The sequence below is a fragment of the Miniopterus natalensis genome, chromosome 6 (genome assembly GCF_054644295.1).
Source record: "Miniopterus natalensis isolate mMinNat1 chromosome 6, mMinNat1.hap1, whole genome shotgun sequence".
Lineage (NCBI taxonomy): Eukaryota > Metazoa > Chordata > Mammalia > Chiroptera > Miniopteridae > Miniopterus > Miniopterus natalensis.
The window spans coordinates 70,030,822-70,057,995 of NC_142086.1; positions in this window are offsets into that span (position 1 = coordinate 70,030,822).

Genomic DNA, 27,174 nt, shown 5'->3' on the forward strand with positions numbered 1-27,174 from the left:
TGGAGAGTAAATGTGTGCCTGAGAAAGATGTCCTCTGACTTATGAGGGAATGACTCAGCATTGGGGTCCAGAGAAGTGCCCTCTGAGATCTGTTCCCCCAGCCAGCCCCTCTGGATTCTCCTAACACTGCTCTAGTCCACTCTGCCTCCACCAGAGCCCAAGGTGAGTGGCTGCACATGACATTTTGTGTGTTGGCCATTTAAAAAGGTGCCTACATTTTCAGCTGTCTCTTCTTGGCAGATAGAAACCCTGCTGCTTTTCACAGCCAGGTGTTATGTGAGCACCTTTCTCAGTTCTGGTGCTCTTGTGTGGGAAGCCCAGCTTGGACTTTAGGCCCCAGAATTCTCAGTGGGAGACCCCCACAGCTGAGATCTCCTTCTGGACCTTCAGCTGCTGCCTGTGGGAGCCCAGCCAGCCTTCTTGCACCTCCGCACTTCCTACCAGTCTCTATGCCGTCTCCACTTTTCCTCCTTGGTTATGAGGGTGCTCCCCAGCTCATCTTCAGCTGCAGTTGGTTATTCAGGATGGTTTTTCTATATTTTAGTTGTGATTCCAGTTTGGTACTGGGAGAGTGTCAGTGTAGCTTCCACTCAGCCCACTACCACCTTGGATCTCCTATCTGCTTGTTGTACCTGGGGATGCCAGTAACCCCAGACCCCACATGTAAGCACAAGCTGTCAGATAATGACACTCCACTCCTAGGGGATTCTTCCCCTCTTACCATCTTATTATATAGCATTGATTCAGATTTTCCTTTCAAGGGTTTTTAATTGATATTTCAAGTAACATCAGACTTGGTTGTGAGCATGGATGCGCTTTGCCCTTTTTTTTTTTTTTTTTTTTAAGAAAAGCTTAAAGCTTAGTAATTAAAATGCTGATTAATTTTAAATACTGAAAGTGTTTTATTCTGCTTCTGGGAACTTCATGATTCAAGCTGTGATTTTTTTATGTGGGGTTGAGGGGTATTTTCAAATGTAGAACCTTAAGAAAAAGGGCAAGAGACGCTCAATTGAATGCACCAGGGATGTTAGGAACACAAATGAATGCCAAGGAGGAGTGTTAGTTCTGCGGAGCATAAACCTTTGCAAATGCCAATGGCTGGGAAAGATTGGAGCACTGACCTTTAGGGACAATGAGGGGAGGATGGCACAGAGATGAGACTAGAGAAGTAGGAAGGAGCCATGTCACAGGAAGGAATCTGATTTAACGCCAAGAGTAATAGGAAGACAGTCAAGGTTTTTAAGTAGGGGTCTGATGTGATCTGATAAGTTTTCAAAAGAATATGTTTTCAAATTTTTAGTTACCTATCATAGCTAATACATTGAATACTTACTATGTGCCAGATAATATGCTAAGAACTTTACATAGTACCCTAGGAACGATTGCCATACCTCTTTATGGAAAGGAAGACATGGTACAGAAGGAGAAGTAATTTTCCCACAGTAACACACCTTATAATAGGCAGAGCTGTCATTTGAACCCAAGCAATATAATTGAAGTACTTGTGCTTTTTAACCACTGTGGAATACACTATAGCACTAAGTCAATGACCAGTCAATCTAAGGTTGCCTATATTACCCTATACCCACAACACAAATTGTGTTCCACAGAATTTACACAGAATTCACTCCATTGTCTCCTAGGTGGACAATGTTTTGAGTCTGATGAATTCTGGATCTTTCACTATTTCTCATCTTCCCAGTGAATAGGGGATTTCAGGTACGCTTGGTAAGTGTTCTCTCAAGTCTTACATGAATTTTTCCTAGGAAGCATCTCGGAATAATAATGACGATAATAGTCACAAGTAATACACATAAGGCAAAATACCCTTTACCCTCAAATGTCTCCTCTCACTTTGCTGCTTCAATTCACACACAGATATTCCCTTAGGGCACTTTTCTTCTATATAAAATTATTTTTTAATAATTTTGCTTTTCAGTTACAGTAGACATACAATATTATATTAGTTTCAGGTGTACAAAGCAGTAATTAGAAATTTATATAACTTGTGAGGTGATCAACCTGATAAGTCTAATACCCACCTGGCACCATACATAGTTATTGCAATATTATTGACTATATTCCCTATGCTATACTTTATATCCCCGTGACTATTTTTATGGCTGCCAATGTGTACTTCTTAATTCCTTCACTTTTTTCACCTATCCCTGACTACCCCTCCTATCTGGCAAGCAGCAATGTATTCTCTATATCTATGAGTTTGTTTCTGTTTTGTTCATTCATTTATTTTATTTTTTAATATTCAAATCACACCTGCTTTTCCTCTTTGCTAAGTCATCTAGTGACCTTCCAGGTATCTTGCCTCATGATTCTACCACTTTCCTATGGGCCAGCAGTTCCTTGATGGGTTTCATGACCCATCATCATAATCACCCTCTTGTAAATAGCATATTTCACCCATTTTTTCCATCACACTTGACTAGCAAAGCCCCTGATTCATTTGCTTTTTCAGTCTCTGATTCTTGAAACTAAAGTGCTTCAGCACTTTAAATTTGTGACTGCCACCTTCAAATGCACTTCAAATTTCATTTCTGCTGCAAGGGAGTATCTACTATAGCCACAGGTAAATTATTTGGAGAATATTAAGATGCCTGGGCCCTACCCCAAACCAATTAAACCAATCTCTAGGGGTTGGGCAATGGTTAGTGTGTCTTTAAGCTGCTTGGACGATTCTAATGTGCAGAAGCCATTAAAAATCACTGCCTTCACCACTTTTCGCTACTAATCTTGTTTCACACTTCTGTGAGAAATAGAAGCTATCAGATAAGAATTCCTTCATCTTCCTACAGAAAATTCACAAAACCCTGTCAATTGTATGTCAATTCTTTCTCCAGATTATGTCACACATTTGTTCCCATCTCACTGTCTCCACAGCTTCAATCCTGGCCCAAGCCAACATCATCTCATGCCTGATCTCTGGAGCTTTCCATTGGCTTCCCTATTTCTGTGTGTTACCCTACAAACTATTCTCCACTCATCATCTACACAGATGTTTTTAAATGTTATAAACATTCTATGACTTTTCATCTCAGTAAGAATATAATCCAAGCTCTTTGACAAGGCCTTCAATATCCATGTGATCTATTCCCTATTTACCTGGGCCAGGGTTGTGGTGCCTACCTGTATTGTCACCCAACCTCATTTAATTAAGTTAATTGCTTGAGAGGTGACTGATTTCTGAATCAGTAAAATTATTTGTGATCCATTGAAACTTAAAAAAAAAAAAAAAAATCTCATTCATCGTATGTCCGTCTTCTCCTCTCACAGTCTAATTCAAACATTACCCTCCATCATTCCACAATTCAGGAGCCTCCAGTAGCTGTTGCTTCTGGCATGACCTCTGACCTACCCACATCCCCACCTCCACATTTAACTCATATTTAGGCTTCCCACCTAAATATCTCTTCTACAGAGAGAACTTCTCTGTTTCCCAATAAAACTTTGTTCCCTTCTATTTTCCTTTCTCATAACATCCTAAGTTTTTCTTCTTAACACTTCTCATTTTTTGTAACTATATTTCAAATTTATTATTTATTTTTATTTATTTATTTATTTATTTATTTATTTATTTATTTATTTATTTATTTATTTTTAATATATCTTTATTGATCTCAGAGAGAGGAAAGGAGAGGGAGAGAGAGAGATAGAAACATCAATGATGAGAGAGTCATTGATGGGCTAGCCCACAACCCGGGCATGTGCCCTGACCGGGAATGGAACCCTGATGGCCTAGATCCTAGGCCAATACTCAACCACTGAGCCACGCCCTGCAGGACTATTTCAAATTTAATTTGAGACTTTTAATAGACATAAGCTCCTGAGGTGAAGAACCACAGTGAATAGTTCTCCACTACATACAAAGTGCCTAGCTTAGTGACTGTCACATGGTAGAAAAGCAGTATCTATCTACTGATCATTTGCTATATTGAAAAAAATAGTGTTAAATCACCTTGAGCTTATTTTCTAGGGAATCTTGGCAATTGATTCCTAACAACTTTTTTTTTTTTTTAATTAAGCCAAAACAATTTTTTATGATTAAACTATTGTCAAACTATAGTAAAAGCACTTTAGATTTAATTATACCATCTTTCAGGTCATGTGTAAAGCATTTTTCTCATAGCAATGCATGCATAATTTTGTTCACTGATACCCAGATTATAATCTATTCTGCAACTAGAACGCATCCAGGATTAAATGCACAGCAGTATATGTTTCCATGTGATAAATGGCTTATCTTTATCTGTCATTTCTTGCTTTGTCACTTTGATCAAATTAAATATTTATGCACTAATTCGACTTTATTAGTCTATTCAAAAGACCATCTTTTGGTTGTACTGACCATTTTACTGAATGTATTTGCAATTTAATTTACTCTTGTCTGTAGAATTTCATTCTATCTTCTTTGATTTGTTCTTTTATTAATTTTTAAGTTGAATTCTGAGATCATTAATTTCTAGTCATTAAATCAGAGATTGGCAATTTACAGCCTGCAGGCCAAATTCTGCCATGTTCTATGCCCCCAAGGCTCATAATGGTTTTTACATTTTTAAAGGGTTGTAAATAGAAAATGTAAAAGGTATATATGACAGATCATATGTAGCTCATGAAGCTTAAAATATTTATTCTTTGGCCTTTGACAGAGAAAGTTCTCCAGTCTTTGATTTAAATAATGTTTTAACTGCATCTTATAATTTTGTTATATTTTCATTATCACTTGATTATAAGTATTTCTATTTGCCATTATTTCATCTATAAGTGTATCTGTATTTTATCTTCATTCTCTAAAGACAGTTTCACTAAGTATAAAACACCAAAGTGATAATTACTTTTTTAGCACATTGAAAAAGCTTTGTTGTCGTTTTCTGTCTTCCATTATTACTACTGAGAAATCAGCTATTAGGCTAATGTTGATTCTTTGTGAGTAATCTCTCTTTTTTCTCTGATCACTTTTAGATATTCTATTTGCTTTGCTATTCTGAGATTTCAGAACTTCTTGGCTGGTGTTTTTCATTTGTGAAAAATGTACATTGGTTTTTTTCTCTCTGACTATTTTGTTTCCTCCATTCTCCCTTCTGGGAACCTGAAGATATGTGTTAGATGAGCTCAGTCTCTCCTTCCACCTCTGACGTCTTCTGTTCCTTTGCTCGCCTGCACTTGCCTGTGCCTTTTTTCTTCAGATTCATTTTCCAAACTAACATTCCCTTCATCTGTGCTCTTCAGAAAGTTAACAATCCACTGACTTTCTAAGTTCAATCATTATGTATAATATATTCTAACACTGAAGTTTCTATTCTTTTTCTTAAAAATGTTTTGTCAGTTTTTATATTCCTGTTCCTTGTAATACTTCATTTTATCCCAAACACACCTATTTTGTGTCTGTTATTTCTGATCGCTGCTATCCACACAGTGCAGATTGTCCTATTTGCTGTTCCAGCCGATGCTTCTGCAAGGGGATTCATTCTCTCACCTTAGGATTTTTAATTTGTCTTCATATTTTTTGCAACTTTATCTGCGATAAGTTTTTGAAGCCTGGGTTTATTTGCATTTGGTTCTTTCAGGAATCTGGAGTCACATCTGATTTGAGATAACTAAATTTCCAGCTAAACTCACAAGGTGTAAGTACTTGCCCTAGGCTATCAGGGCTCTACAATGACACTTTTTATGCCCATTCTTCCCCAAACCAAGAAGGCTACATGCACATTTCCCTCTGAACCCCCTGCAGGGCAGGTACTTTGTAACAATTCACTACTTGGTTAGTGTTTGAGAGATCCGTGATCTACGCAAGGTGAACGTGTTGCCACTGGAAGTGGGGTTTGTGCAGTGTCACAAGAAAAAGCATTTCTGGGGACCCACAAGGGAGGATGAAGTCTGCTGGTAATATTTATTTGTGATGCAAAATCAAAAAGATGCCTCTCCAATGGCCCATCTCCATCTGTCCCACCATGGAAAACCAGGGCCGGAAATAGAGCCAAGGTCCAGAGATTCTGTGCCATGTTAAAGCTTAGCCCCTGTCCCACGTTTGGCTAGCTTATCATGTGTTCCCAGCTGCAATCTGTTGCTTTGCTGCTGTACCCAGGCATTTAAGATCCACTTACCAACAACTTTCAAATATGGAATATGTGGACAAAAAGGGTGCCACATACTAAACCTGACAAACTCAGGGGCAGCCTGCATGGCAGCCTTACAAACTCAGAGACCTCATGTAACCACATAGGATGAACTGAAATTAAAACTTTCTAACTAAAAGCAATTCATAGCAGGTAGTTAAGCCCTGGGTGGTTATCTTGCTTGACAAACGTGGATCTTTACCTTACCTGATCCTGTCTTAACTGTCTTTTTGCATCTACAATAACATACTTTTAGAGTGTCAGGGTAATTTCATTTCCCCAGACCCCTTAGGACACAATCCCCCACCAGAGCAGGAGACCACCGAGTCCCTCATTGTTATTATTATCTTAATTGTTAACTGCTAAGTATCCTATATCCACAAATGTAAAAGAAGTATGTGTCTACTCATTTTACTTTTATCCAATTCCAGAAGTGTCCCTGTCTTGCTTTCTCCCATTCCCTAATCTATCACCAATGAATTTGGTCAATGGGGTTATTGCCTAACTTGAGACAGAATTAGATCTTAATGCCTTTCTTGCTTATAAACAGAATGGGTTTTCTTCTTGGAGTTTTCAAAGAGCTGTTAAACTCAATTTAAAGACTTGGACAAGAACCTACAGAAACCTTAACGCCTATCATTCATCCGTCCACCTACTAACTTATTATTACAAAAGTATTCAGTGGCTATTTTGTTTGAGACCCTGTGCAGTACACTGAAAATACAGTGAATAAAAGAGACAAGGTGCCCTAGCCGGTTTGGCTCAGCGGTTAGAGCACAGCCCACAGACTGAAGGATTCCGGGTTCAATTCCTGCCAAGGGCACGTACCTCAGTTGCAGACTTGATCCCTGGCCCTGGTCAGGGCTCGTGCGGGAGGCAACCGATTGATGTGTCTCTCTCACATCCATCTCTCTCTCTCTCTCCCTCCCTTCCACTACCTGTGAAAAGCAATGGAAAAAATATCCTCAGGTGAGGATTAAAAAGAGAGAGAGAGAGACAACTTACCTACCCTTAGGAGTTTACTGCCTAGTATAAGAGGCGGGTATAAAATGAATGATTTATCTGCCTATAAAATTATCTCAGTCAAATTCATAATTGCCGGGTCTGCATGTAGACAAGTCTTCCTTTCTTATTTATGCTGTTCCTAATTTATCTTATTAGAAATATAGAAATATGAATGCTGAGAGTGAGACAGCCCAGATAACACTACACCATGTCATCAGAGCGAGAGCCAAACAATATAACCACATTTCTTAGTTCATATTGTATAGAATTTTAGTTTTAATGGGGTCTTGCTGCAATGAAAATGCCTCTATTCTGAAACACATGTCACTGCTGGAGATTACCTAGTCGATTTATTCATTGCAAGAACTGCTCCTCCAACATAAATAGTATATTTGTATATCTCCCGGGGAAAAGAATGTACAGACTTGTGAGGGAATCAGGTCCATTGTTAAATGGGTATTAATTTCTAAGTAGAATGGAAATATGTTTCCCTCTGATGTCAGTCCATTTTCCCCATTTTATTACTTGAATTCAGAAAAAGCAAACCCACATCTATTATTTTAATGTTCTTCAGACTCTTGAGCATATCAGGAAACAATAGTACATATGTTTGTGTTTTGGTGTAGTCAAAGCTTATTTCTAAATATTACTGGCATGATGGATTAAAAGATATATGAATGGCAAACAAGTCTTGAAAGTTCAAGGCAGGTATCTCCCCTGGAGCTGTTCATTTACATTTCAAAGGGGAGTAAACCTAGGGATCATCACCCTTTCTCCCCAGAGATGATTTACTTAAAGAGCAAAGTTCTGTCTCACCTCCCTCCTTCCCCCCACTTCTCCCTCTCCTTCTCCCTCTCCCTCTCTTCATGTCTCTCTCTCTCTCTGTTCTCCCAGAGATCAGGGAACAGCTGTGCCATCAGCCCCTAAACAAGCTCTGAGATTCATATTTTGGAGTTCCTGTCCCCAATGTATGTTATGGTGACATTTTCCCTCATTGTGTCACCCCATGGGGATTTGGGTGGTGGGGAGCTGATTAAAATGTCCTGTAAGTAATTAAATGTCTGCCTCTGAGCCAGAAACCTCTTATTTTCTGTCAAAATAAAATAAATATAATGACTTAGCAAAAGATGGCTAGTATTAAGACTTCTCCTCTTCAGGCTGAACATCTTGAGATTCCTCAAGCCTCAAGATAATTATCATTCCCCTGAGCACATTAATAATTGTTGGCTATTAGCATTCTAGTTTGCCAATGTCTTTCATAAACTGGGCCCCTGGAATAAAATAATAAGTAAAACCTAGGAAGCTTTATGCCAATCTTCTTAATCCAACTTTACATGTTTTTATTAGTATACAGAACAGGATACAACTCAAAGAGAACATGTCTCTGTGTCTTTGTGTTGATGAGGCATGACATCAGTCTTCCTTAGACTATCTGAATTAAGTAGAAAACCTGTCCCCAACCTTCTGCAGGTCTGACTGTGTACATCTCCTATTAGATATCTCCTGGCAGTCTTAGAATACTGCCTGCAGACTTCTGGAAGAGATCCATAGCATTTTGAGTCACAGTGTTGTCTCAGGAGACTGAAAATCGGTCCTAACATCTGCTTTCAAGTTGTCTTCAAATATGATCACACGAAATAAAACTAAATTATGAATTCAACTTTTAAGTAAAGTTATGCAGTTGTGCAAGATGAACTCCATACAATAGTGAATGTTATGGGAGTGGAGGGGTTACTTGAGAACACTGTCATCATTTAACATAAGGAACAGGAAGCCAAAGTAAAAGTTTGCCTAAAATCTCAGAGTATGTGATATGATAATTTTGAACTTGAATTCTTGAAGGCTAAGAATTTAGACAGAGAACACTATCAAGATGGTTGGCCAATGACTACACGTAGTATCATCCTTGAACATAAGCTCTCACTCATTTGATGTGAACATTTTTTTGTCTCCTAGAAACATTTTAGGACATTTTCTGGTCTGACATGTGAGACCGGGTTCTATCTCTAAAACAATGACAGCTCTGAAAGAGACAGTTTACTAAATGGTCATGTATTGTCTGCAAGAGAAATTTCAGTAAGTAGAAAGCCACCTTTTAAAAATACACTTTCTATTAGAAAAATGTACCCATTTGTTACACGATCTTTTACTTACCTGACCAGTTTGAGTCCTCTACTTTCTTTCAAAAGGTCCCCATTTTGTGCTATAAACAGCCTAGTCTATAAACTTTCAGGGATACCATTAAGCATCATTTAAAAAGCAGTTCTTATCCTAGGATTCCTGTTTTCAACCACCATCCAAGTCCATTTGAAAAATTAATCCACCTCCCTTAGCAAGAATTAGCAGCAAGGATTAAATGATACAATTATTATAAAATAAAACGCAATGCATCAATTTTTACCTATAATTACAGACACTCAAAGCAATGCATTTTTGTTCTTCATCCCCAAATTTCTCACATCTCTATAGCCTGGCTTTATTCTGAATAGAGGAAACAATTTTATTATTTTAACTGGTCATATCATTCCTCTCAGACTTGCCTCTATTCATTATTTCACTTCTGGTGTTCTTTTTTAGGACTTTGCATTGGTGACTGAACAGCGTCCAAAAAGAGAAACTTTGTGTCTGAACAGTGAGCTCCCCCCTGCAACGCTCTGGTTGACAGAGTACAAGATACTTACAGCGGGTTTGCCCGGCAAATGCACTTCTCGCTGAATTGGGCAACAGTCCACACTTCAAATGCCAGCAACTCCCGGTGAGCCCTGAATTGTCAGCTAATTTCAGCTAAAAATAATTCCTACCGTGGGTTTTTTCCATTAATTATGCTTAAGAACCAGTTAATTGTCAGCGTGATGTTAAAAGCCACTTTTCCCAAAGGTTTCTCAGTTGTATTAAAGCCTTTTGCACTTCACTGTCACTGAAAACCCATGGTACTCACTCCAGTGAGGTGTTCAGCAGCGGGTCATGTCATCCCGTCTCCCGTGGCAGCTGATCCATGTACCGAGTGACAACACTGCTCAGTGATCCCAGCCTTTCTCAAAACCATCCTGCCGGTTGTCTTTTTAGTTTTCAAGATGAGGCTCTATGGAGGGAAAATATTGGATGAGATGATTAGCATTACTATTATCATTATTACTATTATCAATCTCTCAGATTTAGGCCATATGTATTTTCCTGAGGTTATTTCCTCCCCAAAACAAAAAGCCAACAAAAATAAACACACATAAAAGGAAAGCAAGACAGTAGCTTAGCCTCCACATCAGCACTTTTAATATAGCTCAAATTAGTTTAGCTATAGCTCAAAAGACGCTTCATTGTTTCAGGTTGTTAACCACAATGTCTTATAAAATGAAGCATGTTTACTGTCATTCTGCAAAAGTCATTTCTTCCTTTATGAATTTGGCAACAAAGAATTTCAAAGATACATGTGTGGGATTGTTATCGTTCACCCGCCAAAGCTGTCAGGCCTCATTACCTCCAAGACAAAAATTACAGACTAATGTATTAAATGCTTGAATAGAAACGCACCGTGCACCATCTCGGCTGTGCGGTAATGGGATGACACCAGCAGCCCACAGGCTGCACTTCAGTCGTCCCCCTCCCTGTGCGATGTGCAGAAGTGGAGAGATGATGAACATCCAAGTCAAAACCGAATTGCTCCATTTATTGCCAGCAGGACCCAGCAGCGCTGCTGTCCCCGTGAATGCAATGCACTCATTTTAACAAACCCCATTTCAAGGGGTCTGTCACAAAGGAAACACACTTATCTGGTGAATATTAGCAGAGCAGCTCCCCACCCCAATTTATCTCTTTTAAGAAGCAAACTAGAAGTCAATTTGAGGGGTTTGTTCTGATTCTAGAAAACAAATTGCTTTCAGCAGTTATATAATGATGTCATCCTGGCTGAAGCAGATTTTTTTCCTAAGCATTTCTAATTTTTCAGCCACTTTTTAAAAATTCATATGTGTTTCTCTAGGAGGTTTCTACTTCTAGACTTTACAGCTAAGTCCTTGAACACATTTTGCATCCCCCAAATGAACCGATGAGGTCACGTTTTATAACCCATCACACTGACAGTGACAGTGAACTTTCCCTCCTTCCGCTTATTCATCTATTATACACACCTGGCCAGCAAAGAACTCAGTCTCCTGCTGCCTGCATGTAAACTGTGGACTCCAGCCTTCCTGTCCTAAATTGTTGGTCTGCTCATGGTGCCTGGAGGTTATGAGCTTCATCCTCAACTGGAATGAGTCATTCTCTCCTCCTAACCAGGCAGATGCCTCTCATATTTTCAATCCGGAAATTTCTAAAATTGTCAAACTGCGGAACACTTTCAGAGAAGCTTAGATGGTTTGGAAGAAAGGGGTAAATTAGGAAGATCGTGAGATTTGGAGGGAGACTGCCTAGGGTTGGAATCATAGCCCTACTTCTCACCTACCACCGTTAGCTTTCTCGCTCAGCTTCCGTATCTGCAAAACAGAGGAAAATAATGCCTACTCTATAGGGGTGTTGGTAGAGTAAGAACTAGAATGTGTGAAATTCACGCTAGAAAAATTCAATGGACGTTAGAGGGTATTATTCTTTGATTTTGAATAATTGTTTTAATTCATCTATTAAATATTTTTATTTGCCAAAATGCTATGAGCTTTATAATCATAGAATAAAAATCTAGGCTATACTTGTACTTATAGCAGTGTTTTCTAAAATTGTTGTTTTTCTCTCTACACCCCCTCTCTTTTAATGTTGATCAATTACATTCAATATCTACTCAGCTGATATTGAACAGATTCCAAGTCATAACTATGAGGCTTCGGGTGAGTATGTGATATTGAGCTGACATGGACCTGAGTTTCACTTCTAAGCACCCTCACTTTCCACCCCCGTGGCCCTACCACGGCCAGTTGTGAATCTATTAGAATGCAAATAAAATACATTACTGTTCACTCATGCTTTACTTCATTATTTCATTTGTCTATTATAATACAGTACACATTAGTGGTTTTAGAGTGTAATCTAACCTAACACTTTTTATTTTTCTCAATTGAGCATTGAGGATGGCCAATGAACCCTATGTTAGGTACTCAAGTAGACACAACCTCTTCCTTCAGGAAGGATGTGTTCTAGATGGGTGAAATAAAATGATACCCAAATGACTAAAATATAAGATGAAATAGCACAAGTGCCATATGAGAAAAATAAAACCCTAAGGGTACCATATACGAAGGAGACCAAGAACAGCTTCTATGAGATGGTGATTGGCAGAGCCTTGATGTATGTTTAGGCTCCTTTTAAACTGAAGGGAAAAGAAAGCGGGGGGAGGGTTTGGGGACAAATAGGTACAAAAGAAAGAACAATAATTCAGGCTGAGGAAAATTTATGTATAGGGAATACTAGATGTAGATCATTTTGTAGAGGATCTGGAAAGCTTAGGTAAGATTCTGACCTTAAATTATAAGCACTTGTTAAACACTAGAAATGTTTGAACAAGGAAATAATATGATTTTTTTAAATTCTGCCTTAAAAGGATGAACCTGATAGCAATGTGAAGGAAATAGTGTAATGGAGATCAATAGGTTATTGGAACATCAATAGAATCCTATTTTAGAAAATAATTAGTGAGGGCCCAAACCATAAGACTCCAGGTAGTGCTACATAGTTCTCCTGGTAAAATACCTATTACAGAATGTTGTTCAGTTAGGTACTTAATAATTTTGAGTGAAATGGATGTGCTCAGATTAAATAGCCAGGCCATCCCATCCTTTCATGCGTGCCACCTCATTACATTCTCTTTCCCACATGCTCACGGAAAAGCTAACGAGGACAGCTCTGCCTTGCCAGGTCCCCTCAGTGCAGCAGGGTATTGTTTGCTTTTCTGCACTTAGAGGAAACGGTGATCAGAGGGTAACTGACTCCATTCCCAGAGAGCTCTATTCTTAGATGCCTGTACAGGCCATGTAAGGCCTTGGGCAGCCATGAAATATGTCTCCTGCTCTCCATTCCTGGGAAAATAACCAAATTTTTCTACTTTTACAAAGCATTTTTTCTTCAATGGACTCAAAATCTTCTTTTAATATTCCTTTCAATAGGCCTCTGTAGAAAAATTTTGTGGAAAATTATCATTCTGCTCAAATGGGGAAAACTGAGACAAGGAGATTGTCTTGCCTGAGGCCAGGTAGCAAGTCAATTTTTGAGCCAGGAATAGTCATCTTCAGTGTGTCTCCAGTGCCTTGGCACAATGCTACATCATTGAGTATGCTCCTTGTGAGCTGTGTGAGTGGCAGGAATAAAACAGTACCCCAATATTATGAATGCCACAGAAGAAGACCTAGCTCTCTACGAGGAAGATCATTGGGCTATGCTCCCAGGACTCCCTCTTTCTCATATATACAATTTATTTATAAACTTCTAATGTCATCTATACTTAACCTGTATGTTTTTGCTTACTTGATCCAGTTCCTCACCAAAGCTGAAGTTTACACAGTATGAGATTCTGCCTAATGGATAGCATACTTCTCAGAATCACTTTTTCTTTCTTTTCCTTGTGTCTCTCACCATAAATAGTACACCAAAATAGTGTAAGCTCAGATGTATTATTTGATGAATTTACTACTTATATTCCTCAGAGATGCTTTAGGTTAAAAGTAACAGGGAACCCAACTCTAAAAGGGACTTAAACCATAAAGAGAATTATTGTTTTAGTAACAAATGTGGAGGTAGGCGGTCTCTGGATTAATTTAGCAGCAGAATGATGTCATCAAATACCCAGGCTCCTATACTGACATCTTTTCCATAATGACTCTTCTTGTTGCCTCATGGTGATGAGGGCTACTGTAGATCAGACTTCAAATCCTTGTTCAAGAAAGGAAGAAGTGGGAAGTGGCAATACCAGCAAGCGTCTACGAGGTATCTTTCTCTTTTATCAGGGAACAAAAATCTGCCAGGACCTACACAAGAGAATTTTGTTTATATCTCATTGACCAGAAGTAGACCACAAGGCCACTTCTAACTTAAAGAGAAGCTGGAAAGAGATTATCTTTGCTTTATAAGCAAGAGGAAGAAAGAAAAATGGGGATAGGAACCAAGTGTCAGCCACGGTGCTGAGGTCAATCAATGGAGATTTATAAAGCACAGTACACATGTTCTTCACTTAATTTATCTTTGTAAAGCTACTCTTTGGGTAAAGAGTAGAGTAATAATTGCAAAGAAGTCAGAGATATGAAAGAAATAAGGGTAATAAATATGTGTTGAAGAGATATGATTTAACAAAATAGAGAGAAAGAGAGCTTTAATGTGATCAGAAAACAAAAAGGTGTCTTTTACAAGAAAAATGCCTATATACTTTTGAAATATACTATGAAAATCATGTAGGGAAATGGGGCATGAAATTCAACTTATCTGAGCTCACATTTTGAGCTCTTAATTCTTTACTCCTCCATTAATAATAACGCCATGGCTACGATTGCTTTACATAGTGTCACATGGTATTACTTATACCCTTATAAAATGACCCTTAACTTTCCAATCTTTCAGTAAAACATTGGAAATGAATATAGAAAAACTCAGTTAACTTTCTGACTTTTTTCCAATATCTGATTCAAGTAAAACCTAAGAGATTCTTGATGTCTATGCATGATTGGGGCCACAGCAGATAATTGAGTTTTCTGTCTATAGACCCTGGGAGTCAGAAGTTTTCACCTGGGTGGCCCTAGCTAGAGGAATGACCAATCCATCAGGATTCAACAATCCTTCAATTGGCAAATATGCAAGACATAGCAAGAAAGCATTTTAAATGGAGCCTCAGAGCTGATAATGTAGCAATTTCCAATTGCTACAGCCACACTGCTGAATGAATTTTAAATATAAGCATTTTATTTTTCAGCTACGTCCAGAAACAAGTCCATCCAGAGTGGCACCAGGTTGTAAATTTAAGAAATAAATTAAATAACGTCCATTGTGATGTCTTAATGACAGGCACGGGAACAGCTCTTTGTCCTCACTCTCCTAAGCTCCAGTAAGTGCTAAATGTTCTCCTTGGTAAAGAGAAAAACCGGGCTGGGCTGCAGGTCCTATATTCACTCCTTGTGATCAAAGCATAATAGCAAACCTGTATGGAGCAATTATGTGTCAGGCACTTTATGTGTCTCTTAATTCATTCCTCACAATAACTCAGAAAGGTAGACAATATTATCCTACCTTATAGATTAGGAAACTGAGAGTCAGAGATATTAGGTAACTTGTCTAGGATAATACATATTGACCCATTGGTCACAGGGTTAGCTCTAGGACCAGTTAAACAATCAGTCCATTTCTACTAAAGCCACTCCAATTCATACCAATATTCTATAAGAAACTTTCTGCCCTGGCAGGGCAGGTCAGTTACAGCATCATCACAATATGCCAAGGTTGCAGGTTCGATCCCCAATCAAGGCACACACTAGAATCAACCAATGAATGCACAAATAATAAATGGAGCAACAAAATCAACATTTCTCTCTCTCCCTCTAAAAATAAATAAAATAAAATAAAAAAGAAAACTTCATCTTTATATACTAGAATTCTACAAATACTAGAAACCTCTCAAAACTCAGGAAATAAAGGCATTTCTAGTGTAATAGGGCTTGCCATAGAGCAGATTCTTAATAAATGGTTCTTAAATTGAAATGCACTCTTCGGGGCATGTGTATCTTTCTTTATTTTCCAAGGAGCAATGCTTTATCAAAATAAAAATGAATGCAATGGAATGGAGGGGCAGGGGCAGTACAAGTTATTGCCACCAGGAGCCTTTACGTACTATCTGCCATGAGATGTATTCTCTAACAATGCAGACCCCGTGGATACAGGCAACCAAGCGGAGTCAAACGGTCCATAGCTTAATTGTCTTCTAAGTTTTTACAGCACCAAGAAAAGGCTTGACCCTACTGAGCAAGCTGGCAGGAAAATATGTCTTCTTAAAGCCTTGTGACCTTGAAGCACTCTTTTCAAAACACTTCTTCCACCCATAGGCAGATATGTTTATCCATCAACCTCTCTGTGAGGAAAATGAGTCTATGGAGACCAATTTCAGTAAAAGAACTATAGGTTGTGTTGTGTTTCTTTTTTAAAGCACTTGGGTATATTTGCAGTCCATTTCTTATTTCCAAAGGAAACTGATGGGAAAAGCCATGGAAAATGCCACCGTGATAGTATTTCCAGGACCAAATTCCTTGACTATTCATACGCCTAAGGGCTACCTAGCTTCAGAAAAATAGCTGAGTGCCAAACAGCAATTAATTCATTCACAAAATAGTATAAAAGCTTCAACAAATTTTGACTCAGCTCTACCCAAATAATAAAGGCACTTATTTTTATAGGATTTAGTATCTCTTGTCCTTCACCTTTAAAAAATACTTTAAAAAAGGTTATGTTCCTGGATACACAAAGGCATGCGCACCCACACACACACACATTCACACATAAAGTTGTCTACTTTGGTTAAAAGAGCAATATTTTGGAAGTCTTAGTTGTACTACTTCCAGTGATACAATCTCTTGCCAGGCACCACTTAACTGATTTCAATCTGTTTCCTCATGTGTAAAATTGAGGTGAAAGTATTATCTACATTGGATTGTTATTATGCGTGGTAAATATGTTCTATAAAGTTGCTGCAAGCACTGAATGAGCAAATACTGAATCATTGCTCCTGGTGAAAATACAGGGTTAGTTTCCTGCAAGTCTCTGTTCCTATTTCCATCAAATGATGATGACATCACTTACGTATGTGTATTTCTGTTTAAAGACACCTTATTTAATATGCATTGGTGATTCATTAACACTAGTGAAGCATTTCTAACACAACCTTCTTGCAGCAAGGAACATTAGACAGCACTTCAGTGCTGTGTGTGTGGACCCTATTAAACGGCAAAATCACCAGCAAAAAGTACGAAAGCGTGAAAGACATGGCACTCACCTAAACAGACCACGGGAGGGACACTTGTTTGGTCTGAGAGCTGAAACAAGAAAGAGGAGCGGAGCCTTGTTGGACCTCAGCTGGGAATGCTAGCATGAGGCAACTCAGATTTTCACCACCCCATGCACGGCTATGTATGAAAGGCCTTGCAAGTGCTGTGAGTACTGATTTGGGGCTTGCAAATAAATTTTAGCAAGTGGCTGAATGCACAAATACAATGCTAATAATTAGGATTGACTGTACTTGGTAATATTCAAAATCAAATTCTGATTTTCTTAGATATAATTCTTCATATTGGATAGAAGTCTTGGAAATTATTTGTCATTAACATGCTCAGGGAGCGTCGGCTTCCTGCTCTACCTTTCACATGACCCCAGGGCTCAGAAGATAAAGAGCCGGCAGTGCTTCAACAATGAGGAAGATGCTGATTTGCAAGGGTCCAAGGAGCCAAAGCCATAAAGGAAGCGCTGCTGGTGAACTGTTTATGTCATGTTGGTTCTAAATGCTTTTCTCTCACTCATTTATCCAGCAAACAGTATTACAGGAAATCGGCCAGGCAGCATGTGCAGAAAGAAAAATGCAATACAGCCGTTCCCTCCCAGCCCGTTCGGAGCTTCTTGGGGAAGGCACACAGGACAGGCTTTTGAGCTGTGCCCGCCCAGGCAGCAAATGGCAGCGCAGGCTTGTGTTTGCTTCTCTGTGCATCTCTCAGACCGGCCTGCTCCCGGGCAAATCACCTTGGGAAAGTGGGATGAATATTAAGGCAACACAATGACTATCCCCCATTCCCTGGGAGTTAGTGTAACGACAAAATACACGTGAGAGCAAGATGGAACTTGTCAAAGAATATTCATGTTAACCTACTATTTTTACTGATGCTGGGAACAAAGTTATATCGTCATCATAAGTCACCAACTTCATAAGGTAGTAGTTTGTTTTCTCTGGACGAACAACTGCTTTGAAGAAGCGACACGGATTGATTTTTAGGAGCCTAATGTTTTCTGACATGCTGAAAACTGCTGGCCCGTGCTCTCTCCCCTGTAGTTTAAGGATTTCAGATTATCAATATAACTCTGTAACAGAGCACTGAGCGTGCCTCAGCTAACAGGCTATAAGTTGAAATTCGATGCTGATACAAATAATTTATATTCCTGGAATTGAATTTTTAACATATAAAATTAAGAAACACCAACACAAGTTCGTTTGTAGATCACCTGAGTCTGAAATCACTGCACTGAAAGTGCTTCACATCTTCTCAAACTCCCATTGTCAATGGTGGTAGCATCATCAGTCATGCCAGACGGTGTGTGACAGAAAAGAGTTTAAATCATATCTTAAACTCAGTCTTTCATCATCCTTTTCTTAATGCTAATCATCCAATTCTCAAGAGTTAGGTATTATGCATATTTTCATACTCTTTTCGCTGTACTCTATTTTAATAGGCCCTAGGATGTTCGTTGCAATTAAGTTCATCTTTTTTTGATTATATAAAAAACTGAATTGGTCAGAAAGGAAGTAATTGTTTTTGTTTTTTTTTACCATGTCAATAGAATGCATTTGTAGGTTCTTTGCAAAAGCAAGAGAATAGCATCTCCCACTTTTGTAAATATTAAATTCTGAGTGGAAGAGCTCAATATCAGTAAGCATGTGACCACAACTTTATAATAGCATTACAAGTAGCACATTTGTTCACCTGTGCATTTCTTACTAACTTACTAACAATCCCTCTCAAAGATCTCCTGCTGCTTCAACCATCCACCAAAACTAGCTAAATTTGATCTGAGTAAAATAATAGTATCCAAGTCCCCATTTTACTTTTCTTTAGATCTGCTTCGCACATTCTAACAAGCTACGTCTCATTATTATTTAGGGTGTTAGTCTTGAATGTTCCTGAATATGAAGTGAAGGAGAGGTTTAAGGAGAAAGACCCTCCTTAAGAACATACAATTCAGAAGGAAAACCATGTCCCAGAGCAGTAAATGACAGCCTGGGAACAGTCCTACATATTTTTAAAAAATCATAATTATTTTCAATTTTCACAAAACCACTGGGAGGATGCGTAGAAGATTTGACTGTCAAATTATTACCTAGAATGCTGTTATGGGGGGAAAAATAAGCATGAAAACTTTAAATAATAAAAAGCATCATCATAGTCTATGATAAATACCAATTGTTGCATAAATCTGAAATGAGTTCTTACTTAAATACCAAATTGCTGCATAAATCTGAAATGAGTTCTTAATGTTCTTACGTAACAGTTCTATCTTAAAATATTATTAGAGTCTTTCCCCAACCCCTGAAGGTTGTTCTGAGTATCTACTTTGTAAAACTGACTTCTGGATTTTTTTTTCCAAACTTAGGCATGGAAAGATATTTGAACAAAGTTGATGGGTTTCCTACTAGATGTTGATACTGAAGTATAAGGTCATGTAGCAACCTGTGGCTTTTAAGACCTAGGAAATGATGAGGTACAGTTATCAGATGCACCTGCCTAATCCTGAAACATGCTCCAAGGGAGGCAAGCCCAGGCATCCACTCAGTGTTTAAGTTCTTAGTAAGGGTCTGCTGCTTTCTAGGTACTGTGCTGAAATAATGCTGTCACTGGGAAAGCACTGGACATTGTCTAATTTGAATGGATACGAGGTAGGGTTTTAGCTTGTGTCCAATGTTTAATACTGCCACACATTACTTCACCTTTTAATGAAAGAATAGAAAGGAAAATCGCATTTTTGAGTGCTATGTGTCGGGCCCCATACCAGAAATTTTTACACGTGATCTCATTTAATTCTCATAGTAACCCTAGAAGGAAGGTCATTCAACTTCTATAGAGAAAGAAACCTAGTCTCAAGGAGGAGAAACATATGTGAGCAGAAACATGCCCTTTGAAAGTGGTAGAGCTGGAAATGAAATCCAATTTAATCTGAATTCTATTCTATCCCATTCTTTGGTCTTTGAGTTACGAAGACTTTTCTAACTTCAGAAATTCACTATACGGAAGAGCAGATCCTTAAGGGGAGCATACACCATGTTCCTATCAGGGAGAAGATGCCTTAATTTTTCAGTAAGTACTTTAGGAAAAATCCATGGTCTCCCGTATACTAGAATAACCAAGAACAGCATCATAGCAGCAGACAATCAAGGGCCTAGAGTAAAGAAAAAGAGGAAGAAATATGTAAAGTTCTTTTATTTCCTCCTTTACCAAGGACCAGCCTTGTGTATATAATTTTTCTTTCCTGATATTTTGTTATAGTGGATCTATCCGAAGTAGATACATTCATGAACTACAAAATCCCTAGGGGGGAAAAGGATTTCCCCCCTGTTTGGGGGATACTGATATACACAATTCCCAAAGTCCCTGAAAAATAATAGGTGAGCTTATTTCTCACATGCTTATATTTCTTTTCTTTCACTGATTGCAAATGGCTTTGGGTATAGACTTCCCAATGTGTTCTCCAAGTGTATTTCTTCTGCATAAAACATGAAATTGTCAAGCGTGGCAGACTAGACAGTTCACTGCAGCCACTAGAAGTCATTGATTCCTGCATTTATTTCTTCCAGATTTCAAATCTATTTTTTATGCTACTTGTCACATAGGGTTGACATGTGTCACAAGATGCTGCTACATACTGAAGTGATGCATAACCAACAGACAAAATTTTCAAAGAATAATACATTTTAAATGCTTCTCTATTTAGTGTGATATACTCAAGACAAATGCCAAAAATCAACATTTATGGGAGCAATATAAGTACAATAGTCATTTCTCAATTGGACCCAGAAAAGCTAATAAACAAAAATCAAAGGGAGAGAGGGTCTTCAGCTTAATTATTTTGCTGACTTTAAGTACATAGAATTAACAATTTGCTTTAAAATATCATTGAAAGATTGGTTGATGATAACCTTTCAATTCTCTTCTGGTGTTTCAGTCTTGGATTTCAGTCTAGCACTCTCATTTAATTGTGGCACTGATTTCCTCTGAGCCATCTGGAGATCCTTTTATTTACTAAGAATCAGTTTTTCTCATCTTTTAAATTTTGCCTCTTCCCTGGAAATTACTATGGCCCAAAGGAAAAGTACAGAAGAGGAAAGTCATTTTTTATCTATTAGAGCATTTATTCAAGTATTTCTGTAATAAGGCGAATATGTGTGCACACGTATGTTTGTATATGTGTGCGTATATATACACATACTCCATATATAGATGAAGCAATATTATTGAGTTATATAATAGAATAACATTGGAACAAGGTAAGTGCAGGGTTTGCCATAAGCTGGTGACCCATGGTGTAGGCAGGGGATCTGGACAGATTACGGACCAAGAGAAATAGGTCACCCTTCTCTGCTTCGCTATACAAATGTATCAAGTAAAAATAAAGAATCACCATGCCACATTACCCTCTCCATCCTAACACACACAGATGTAAACACACATTTTATCTGGACTTGTGTCCCATACAGAAGCAGAGATAAAATCCTGGCACAATCTTCTCACTGGGGAAAACCTCTTTGTGTAGCAGGGGCGCAGTGAAATAAGGCAAAGTTGACCTAAATATTCATAAGTGAAAAAATAGAGTGCTCTCTTTAACAACCCATTATATGCTATTTTTCTCTATGAACGTAGCGTTCCTACTTGACTCTTAGCTTGAAGTTATATAGAAAAAAAGTCTATGTCATTCATTCATCCCGTAGGCCTTGCATGGCATGTATTTGGTGGCTTTTAATCTCTTCCGTCTCAACTCTTCCCACTTGCTCTCACTATTTCTGCTGCACATTTACTAATCTATTAGGTTGAGCTACATGAAATTGCCAATATTGAATCTTTCAGACTATAAAAATGGCGATTTCATACTTCAGTCCATACCTTTAGTTCGCCAGTCTCATCAGGTTCCCTCGCTCCGGGCTCTGGTCTGCTCAGGTTAGCTCTTCTATACTTGCTTTCTGCACTAAGCCCCTTCCTGCCTTTGGCTAACTCCCTTAGGTCTCTGTTCTATGCTTCTTTCTCTAGTAAGCTTTTCACTGAAAAAAAGGGGGTTCTGTGCTCCTTCTAATCATAAAAAAATATATATAGGGCCGAACCTTTATTCTTCTCACACACGATTGCCTACAGCATCCCCTGTTTGGAACACAAGCCATTGAATCCCTCTGTTTACATTGTCTCTCATTCTGTTTTTGACCGCTTACCCAATATTGTGCAGGTTGGGGGTTATCCATTCTTTGTGGTAAGGCTTTTTCTCAATGGCATTCACCTTCTTCAGTCAGATTAGCAATTGTAACTACCTGCTGCAAATGCTTTATTCTCTAAACTGCATAAATTCCCCATCCTTTATACTTACTGCTCAAAACTAGTTTTATATACAAACAATTGCTTCTATTAAGATTATAGGGAAAGTTATATTTTTCACCTTATTAGTTGCCAGTACAATTCCAGGTGCTGCCAGTCCCTCATCTGATTCTAATTGATATGGGTTGATATCTGTTCGGACACTAGGATGCTTCAGTAAAAGAGCCCCACAAGGTGCTATTATCTATCTAGATATTACTCCTAATATAGCCTGAGCTTAAATCTTTTGAAATGGATAAAACTTTTTTAACTCAGCAAAAATCTATTGCTGATTTTTAAGGGGTAATGTCTAATACATCCCCAGTAGATCAACAACAGTATAGATACAACTTCTTATTTTTAGTATAGCAATCATTACTACAGGATGAAAAGACAACCTAAAGGTTTTTCCTTTAAGAAAATGTATCTTGATGTATATTTTAAAGTAATTATTACCAGACTAGAGCTATGGCATGAAGCAAAGATACAGGGCAATACTGAAATTTGGACAGCAAAGCAATTGGGACTACCAACAAGGTAATCACTTCAGACTAAAGTAATTTCTGAAACTTTTAATATTTAGGACAAAACAGGCACTAAATCTATTATAGTTATAAACAAAGGTTAGTACCCAGAAAAAAGTAAAATAAACTCTTAATTATATGAAAACATAATCTTTTCCTGAAATACGTACATACACATACCAAAAGTATAGAGAAATAAATTCTCAAACTACATGTTTCACAATCTGTTGAGTAAAATGTATCCATTTATTTCAAATAGGTTTACAGTTGTGAGGATGCAACACGCATAATTTATCCTTGTATTATTATTTATTAATTATTGTATTATTTATTTGTATTATAACTGTAAACCAACTTTTGCCCACCCCTGTATTAATCAAATACCACTGTCCTGGGCACTGAAAAGACAAAGTCAATGAACAGAAGCTGAACACATGTAAGCTCTCTGTCTAGTAGACAGTAAAAATAAACAAACAAAAAGGAAAAGGCAACTAACAAGCACCATGACCCATCACCCCACCTGCTGTGACACACGGCAGGAGGCTAGGACACATTTCTGTAGGACCTCAGCAGATCACACGAATTTACAGCATAGTCTTAACACATCTTCCATCACACTGATTAGCTCCTGCCAACCAATATATTTTGCCAACCAGCAAATAATTAAGAGAGTCATCTTAGCTCCATTTGACCAGACTAGGGAGTCAGGTTTTTGTTGGTTGTTGTTGTTTAATGGCTTTTGATTAATTAACCACAGAGATGCACCATGGTGGACAAATGCTACTGAGATTTATGCATATAATCATTTTTCTGTGCCTGTACTTTCTGAAGTTTTATGGCAGCTTCCTTTCTGTCCAACCCCAGACTCCTCCTCGATATACTCAAAGACCTTAAAATTAAAAGGCCTTTCATGTATTGATGAATAATAACAATAATGGTAAAAATCACCTGACTATCCAGACTAGATTATTAAAAAGGATTATTGTACTATAACATAACAAAAGGAAGCAGCAGGCAAAGGAAAATGAATAGGAAACTTTAGGTATATATTTTAACCAAAGATAGAATTGATTGATTTTTTTTTTTACTGGAATTAAAACTTTTGAGAGAAACTTAATTTTTACACACACAACAAAATAACCCAAGTTAAGAAAGATTTCTTAAATCAAGAGGGAACTTTCCTTGGCAGGTGACCTTTGAACTTGTTAACCTGAACCTATCCATGGGGTCAATTCCATTGCACCTTCATAGATATGGATAGTTTTTAAATTTAAAGTGAGCACTTATCTTTAACACCAGGAGCCACCAATAATGTAAAACTGGATTCCTCCTGAAAGGTGAAATAAGAAACTCTTCTTCAAAGGTGAAACCCTACTTGTATAATCTAGTGCATGTTTTTTAGAGGGGTGTGTGTGTGTGTGTTACCTTTTTCCAAAAATTAAAATTAAAATATGTAACATCATTACATGGAGTAGAGATAATGCCTTTACCAAAAGTGTCAAAATAAAATAAAATTGCATATGTCAGATGACCCTGGCTAATATACTAAGTTGTTTTATCATGAAATTCTGTAATATGGACTTCCTCTTCTGGCCAAGATGAAGTAGCACAAACATTTACCTTCCTGACTAAAGCAATTACAAGCCTAGACTAAAAATTTAAAAGAATAGTTTTTAGACTTTGGACATCAGGCAGTATACAACTGACTCCTGGGGGAAGGAAACAAATGAGGTGAGTCCTATGATTGCCCCAGCTGACTTCCTTGAAAAAACTTCTGAACTGCAGCACTGGGAGAGGCCAGAGAGAGCCTGGCTATCTCACTTAATTGAGACAGAGCTGGGAGTCCGGAGAGGACAAGGTGGCTTTGAAGGGCTGAAGACTGAAAAGGAGAGAGCTGCACAAAGAGAAAACTATAAATATCTGCAGGGCTCCCAATCCAGTTCCAGTACTAAGGATGAATTCTTAAGTGTGAGGAAACTACTTAAGGCCAGGGCAAGACCCACTCGAACAGAGCAGGAGGAACAATCCTCAGAGTTTACAGGATGTCGACACAGGAAATAATTTGTATTGCCACCAGCCAGAGTGACAGAGTCTTGTAAATCACAAGATTCTGGGCAGAGTACTCGGATTGTGTCACAGTGTGCCTCATTCATGGGGAGAGATCCAGACTAGACTAAACACAGATCTGGTCCCACTTAACAAATGTGAAAAGTAAGACCCAAGAGAATCAAGGAACTTAACTGTGTCCTAGAAAAAAATCCAAAGAATACCTATAGAAATACAAAAATATCCAGTACCCAAAAAGGTAAAATTCAATTTGGGTTGATTTTCAAGGGTATCCAAACAAAAGCATGAAAATTTAACCATAACAGGAAGAAAAATAAATGTATAAAAACAGAACCACTAATGACACAGATGGTAGCATCTGTAAACAAGAAGACCCAACCAGTTATTAAACAGCTATTTAAACTATATTGCTTATGTTCTAGAAGACAGAAGGAAGACTGAGCATGTTAACTAGAGATGTACACCCAAATCAGACTTCTAGTCATGAAAACTACAGTGTCTGAGAGGAAAAACACATGATGTAGGATTGACAACAGATTAAACACTGCAGAAGAAAAGATTAGTTAACCTTAGGACATAGCAATAAACACTATTTTAAATAAAATACAAATAGAAAAGAAAATAGAAAGGAGTATTGAGAAAAAGAAATAAAGCGTCAGTGATCTGTGAGACAACTTCAGGCATCTATTATACATGTAACTGGAGTCTCTAAAGGAGGAGAGAAGTGGAAAATAAAATATATATAAAAAGAAGTAATAACCAAAATTGTTTCTGAGGAGTTTTTGAACAGAGAAACAAAGAATGACATTATAGTTTTCACTTGAAACAATGCAATACAAAAATGCAGTGGGGCAGTATCTATAAAGTAATGAAAGAAAAAAAATCTACCTTCCTAGAATTGTATACCCAAATTATTTTTCAAAAATAAAAAAGAGCCTTGGCCAGGTGGCCCGGTTGGTTGGAGCATCATCCCATGCACAAAAAGGCTGTGGGTTTGATTCCTGGTCAGGGCACATATCTAGGTTCAGGGTGCTTATGGGAGGCGACCGATCCATGTTTCTCTCACATATGTTTCTCTCCCTCCGTCTCTCTCTCTCTCAACCTCTCTCTTCCTCTACCTCTCCCTCCTTTCCTCCCTCCCTTTCTCTCTCTCTAAAAATCAATAAAAACATATCCTCGCATGAGGATTAAAAAATAACAAGAATTCAGAGATAAATAATTACTTTTTCTGACACCAAAATGTTGAAAGAACTCACTGCCAGCAGATGTTAAGAAGTCTTCAGACTGAAAGAAAAAGCTACCAAGTTGAAATATGGATCTATGCAAAGGGGTGAAGAACAACAGGAGGGCGATAAACCCTTCAGATCATGTAAAAAGATGCTGAAAGTTGAGACACCAATACGATAGATACTAAAACATTAAACTGATTCCTATGTGCAACACTTATCATGAAAACAGTCAAGAACTACTTTTGTGTCTCTTGCACCCTCAACCAGGTAAGACATGAAAAATGGCCAAAGACTCCAGAGGGAAAATTTGCTGCAGATTTGTTTGAGGAAACAATGTTGCCACATAGGTTCCCACCACCTCCTCTGGTGGGGAACATGGAGTACTTTCCACGTCACCTCGAGGCTGGGGAAAGGGATGCTTCTGGGGACCCTTGGAGAGTCTGCAGTTGGAGTCATGGAGGATTTGTTCCTATCTCATACCTGAGAAAATTTAAGTGACCTTAACACTGCAGAAAAGAAGTGAGTGTAGTTTGTCCTGACTCCCACGCTTCTAAGAGCAAGGGATGTGTGATATTTTCTAGGGTAACCTCTGACTCGGGGGAGAGGGCCAGTATCACATGATCAGAGGAACCCCGAAGATGGTGAGACGATGGCAGCAAGTGCATGGAAGCAAACACCAGATTCCAGAAAGAGCATTGCAAGCAACTACTGAAATAGAGAGGCATCCACCCAGGTCAAGAGAACTGCAGAAAAGTAATCTTCAGTGCAGCAGTGAGAATTCATGGAAGTGCCCCAAGTGTCATCTTTAACCATCTGCTAAACAGAAAGAATGCAAAGTCACTCAGCCAAGAATCACCCCATCCTTCATCTCTCTCATCGACTTTCTCCATCTGCTATAATTTTACCAGGGCACAGAACAACAGCTATCAAGTGGGGCGGGAGCTGTGTGGGGAGA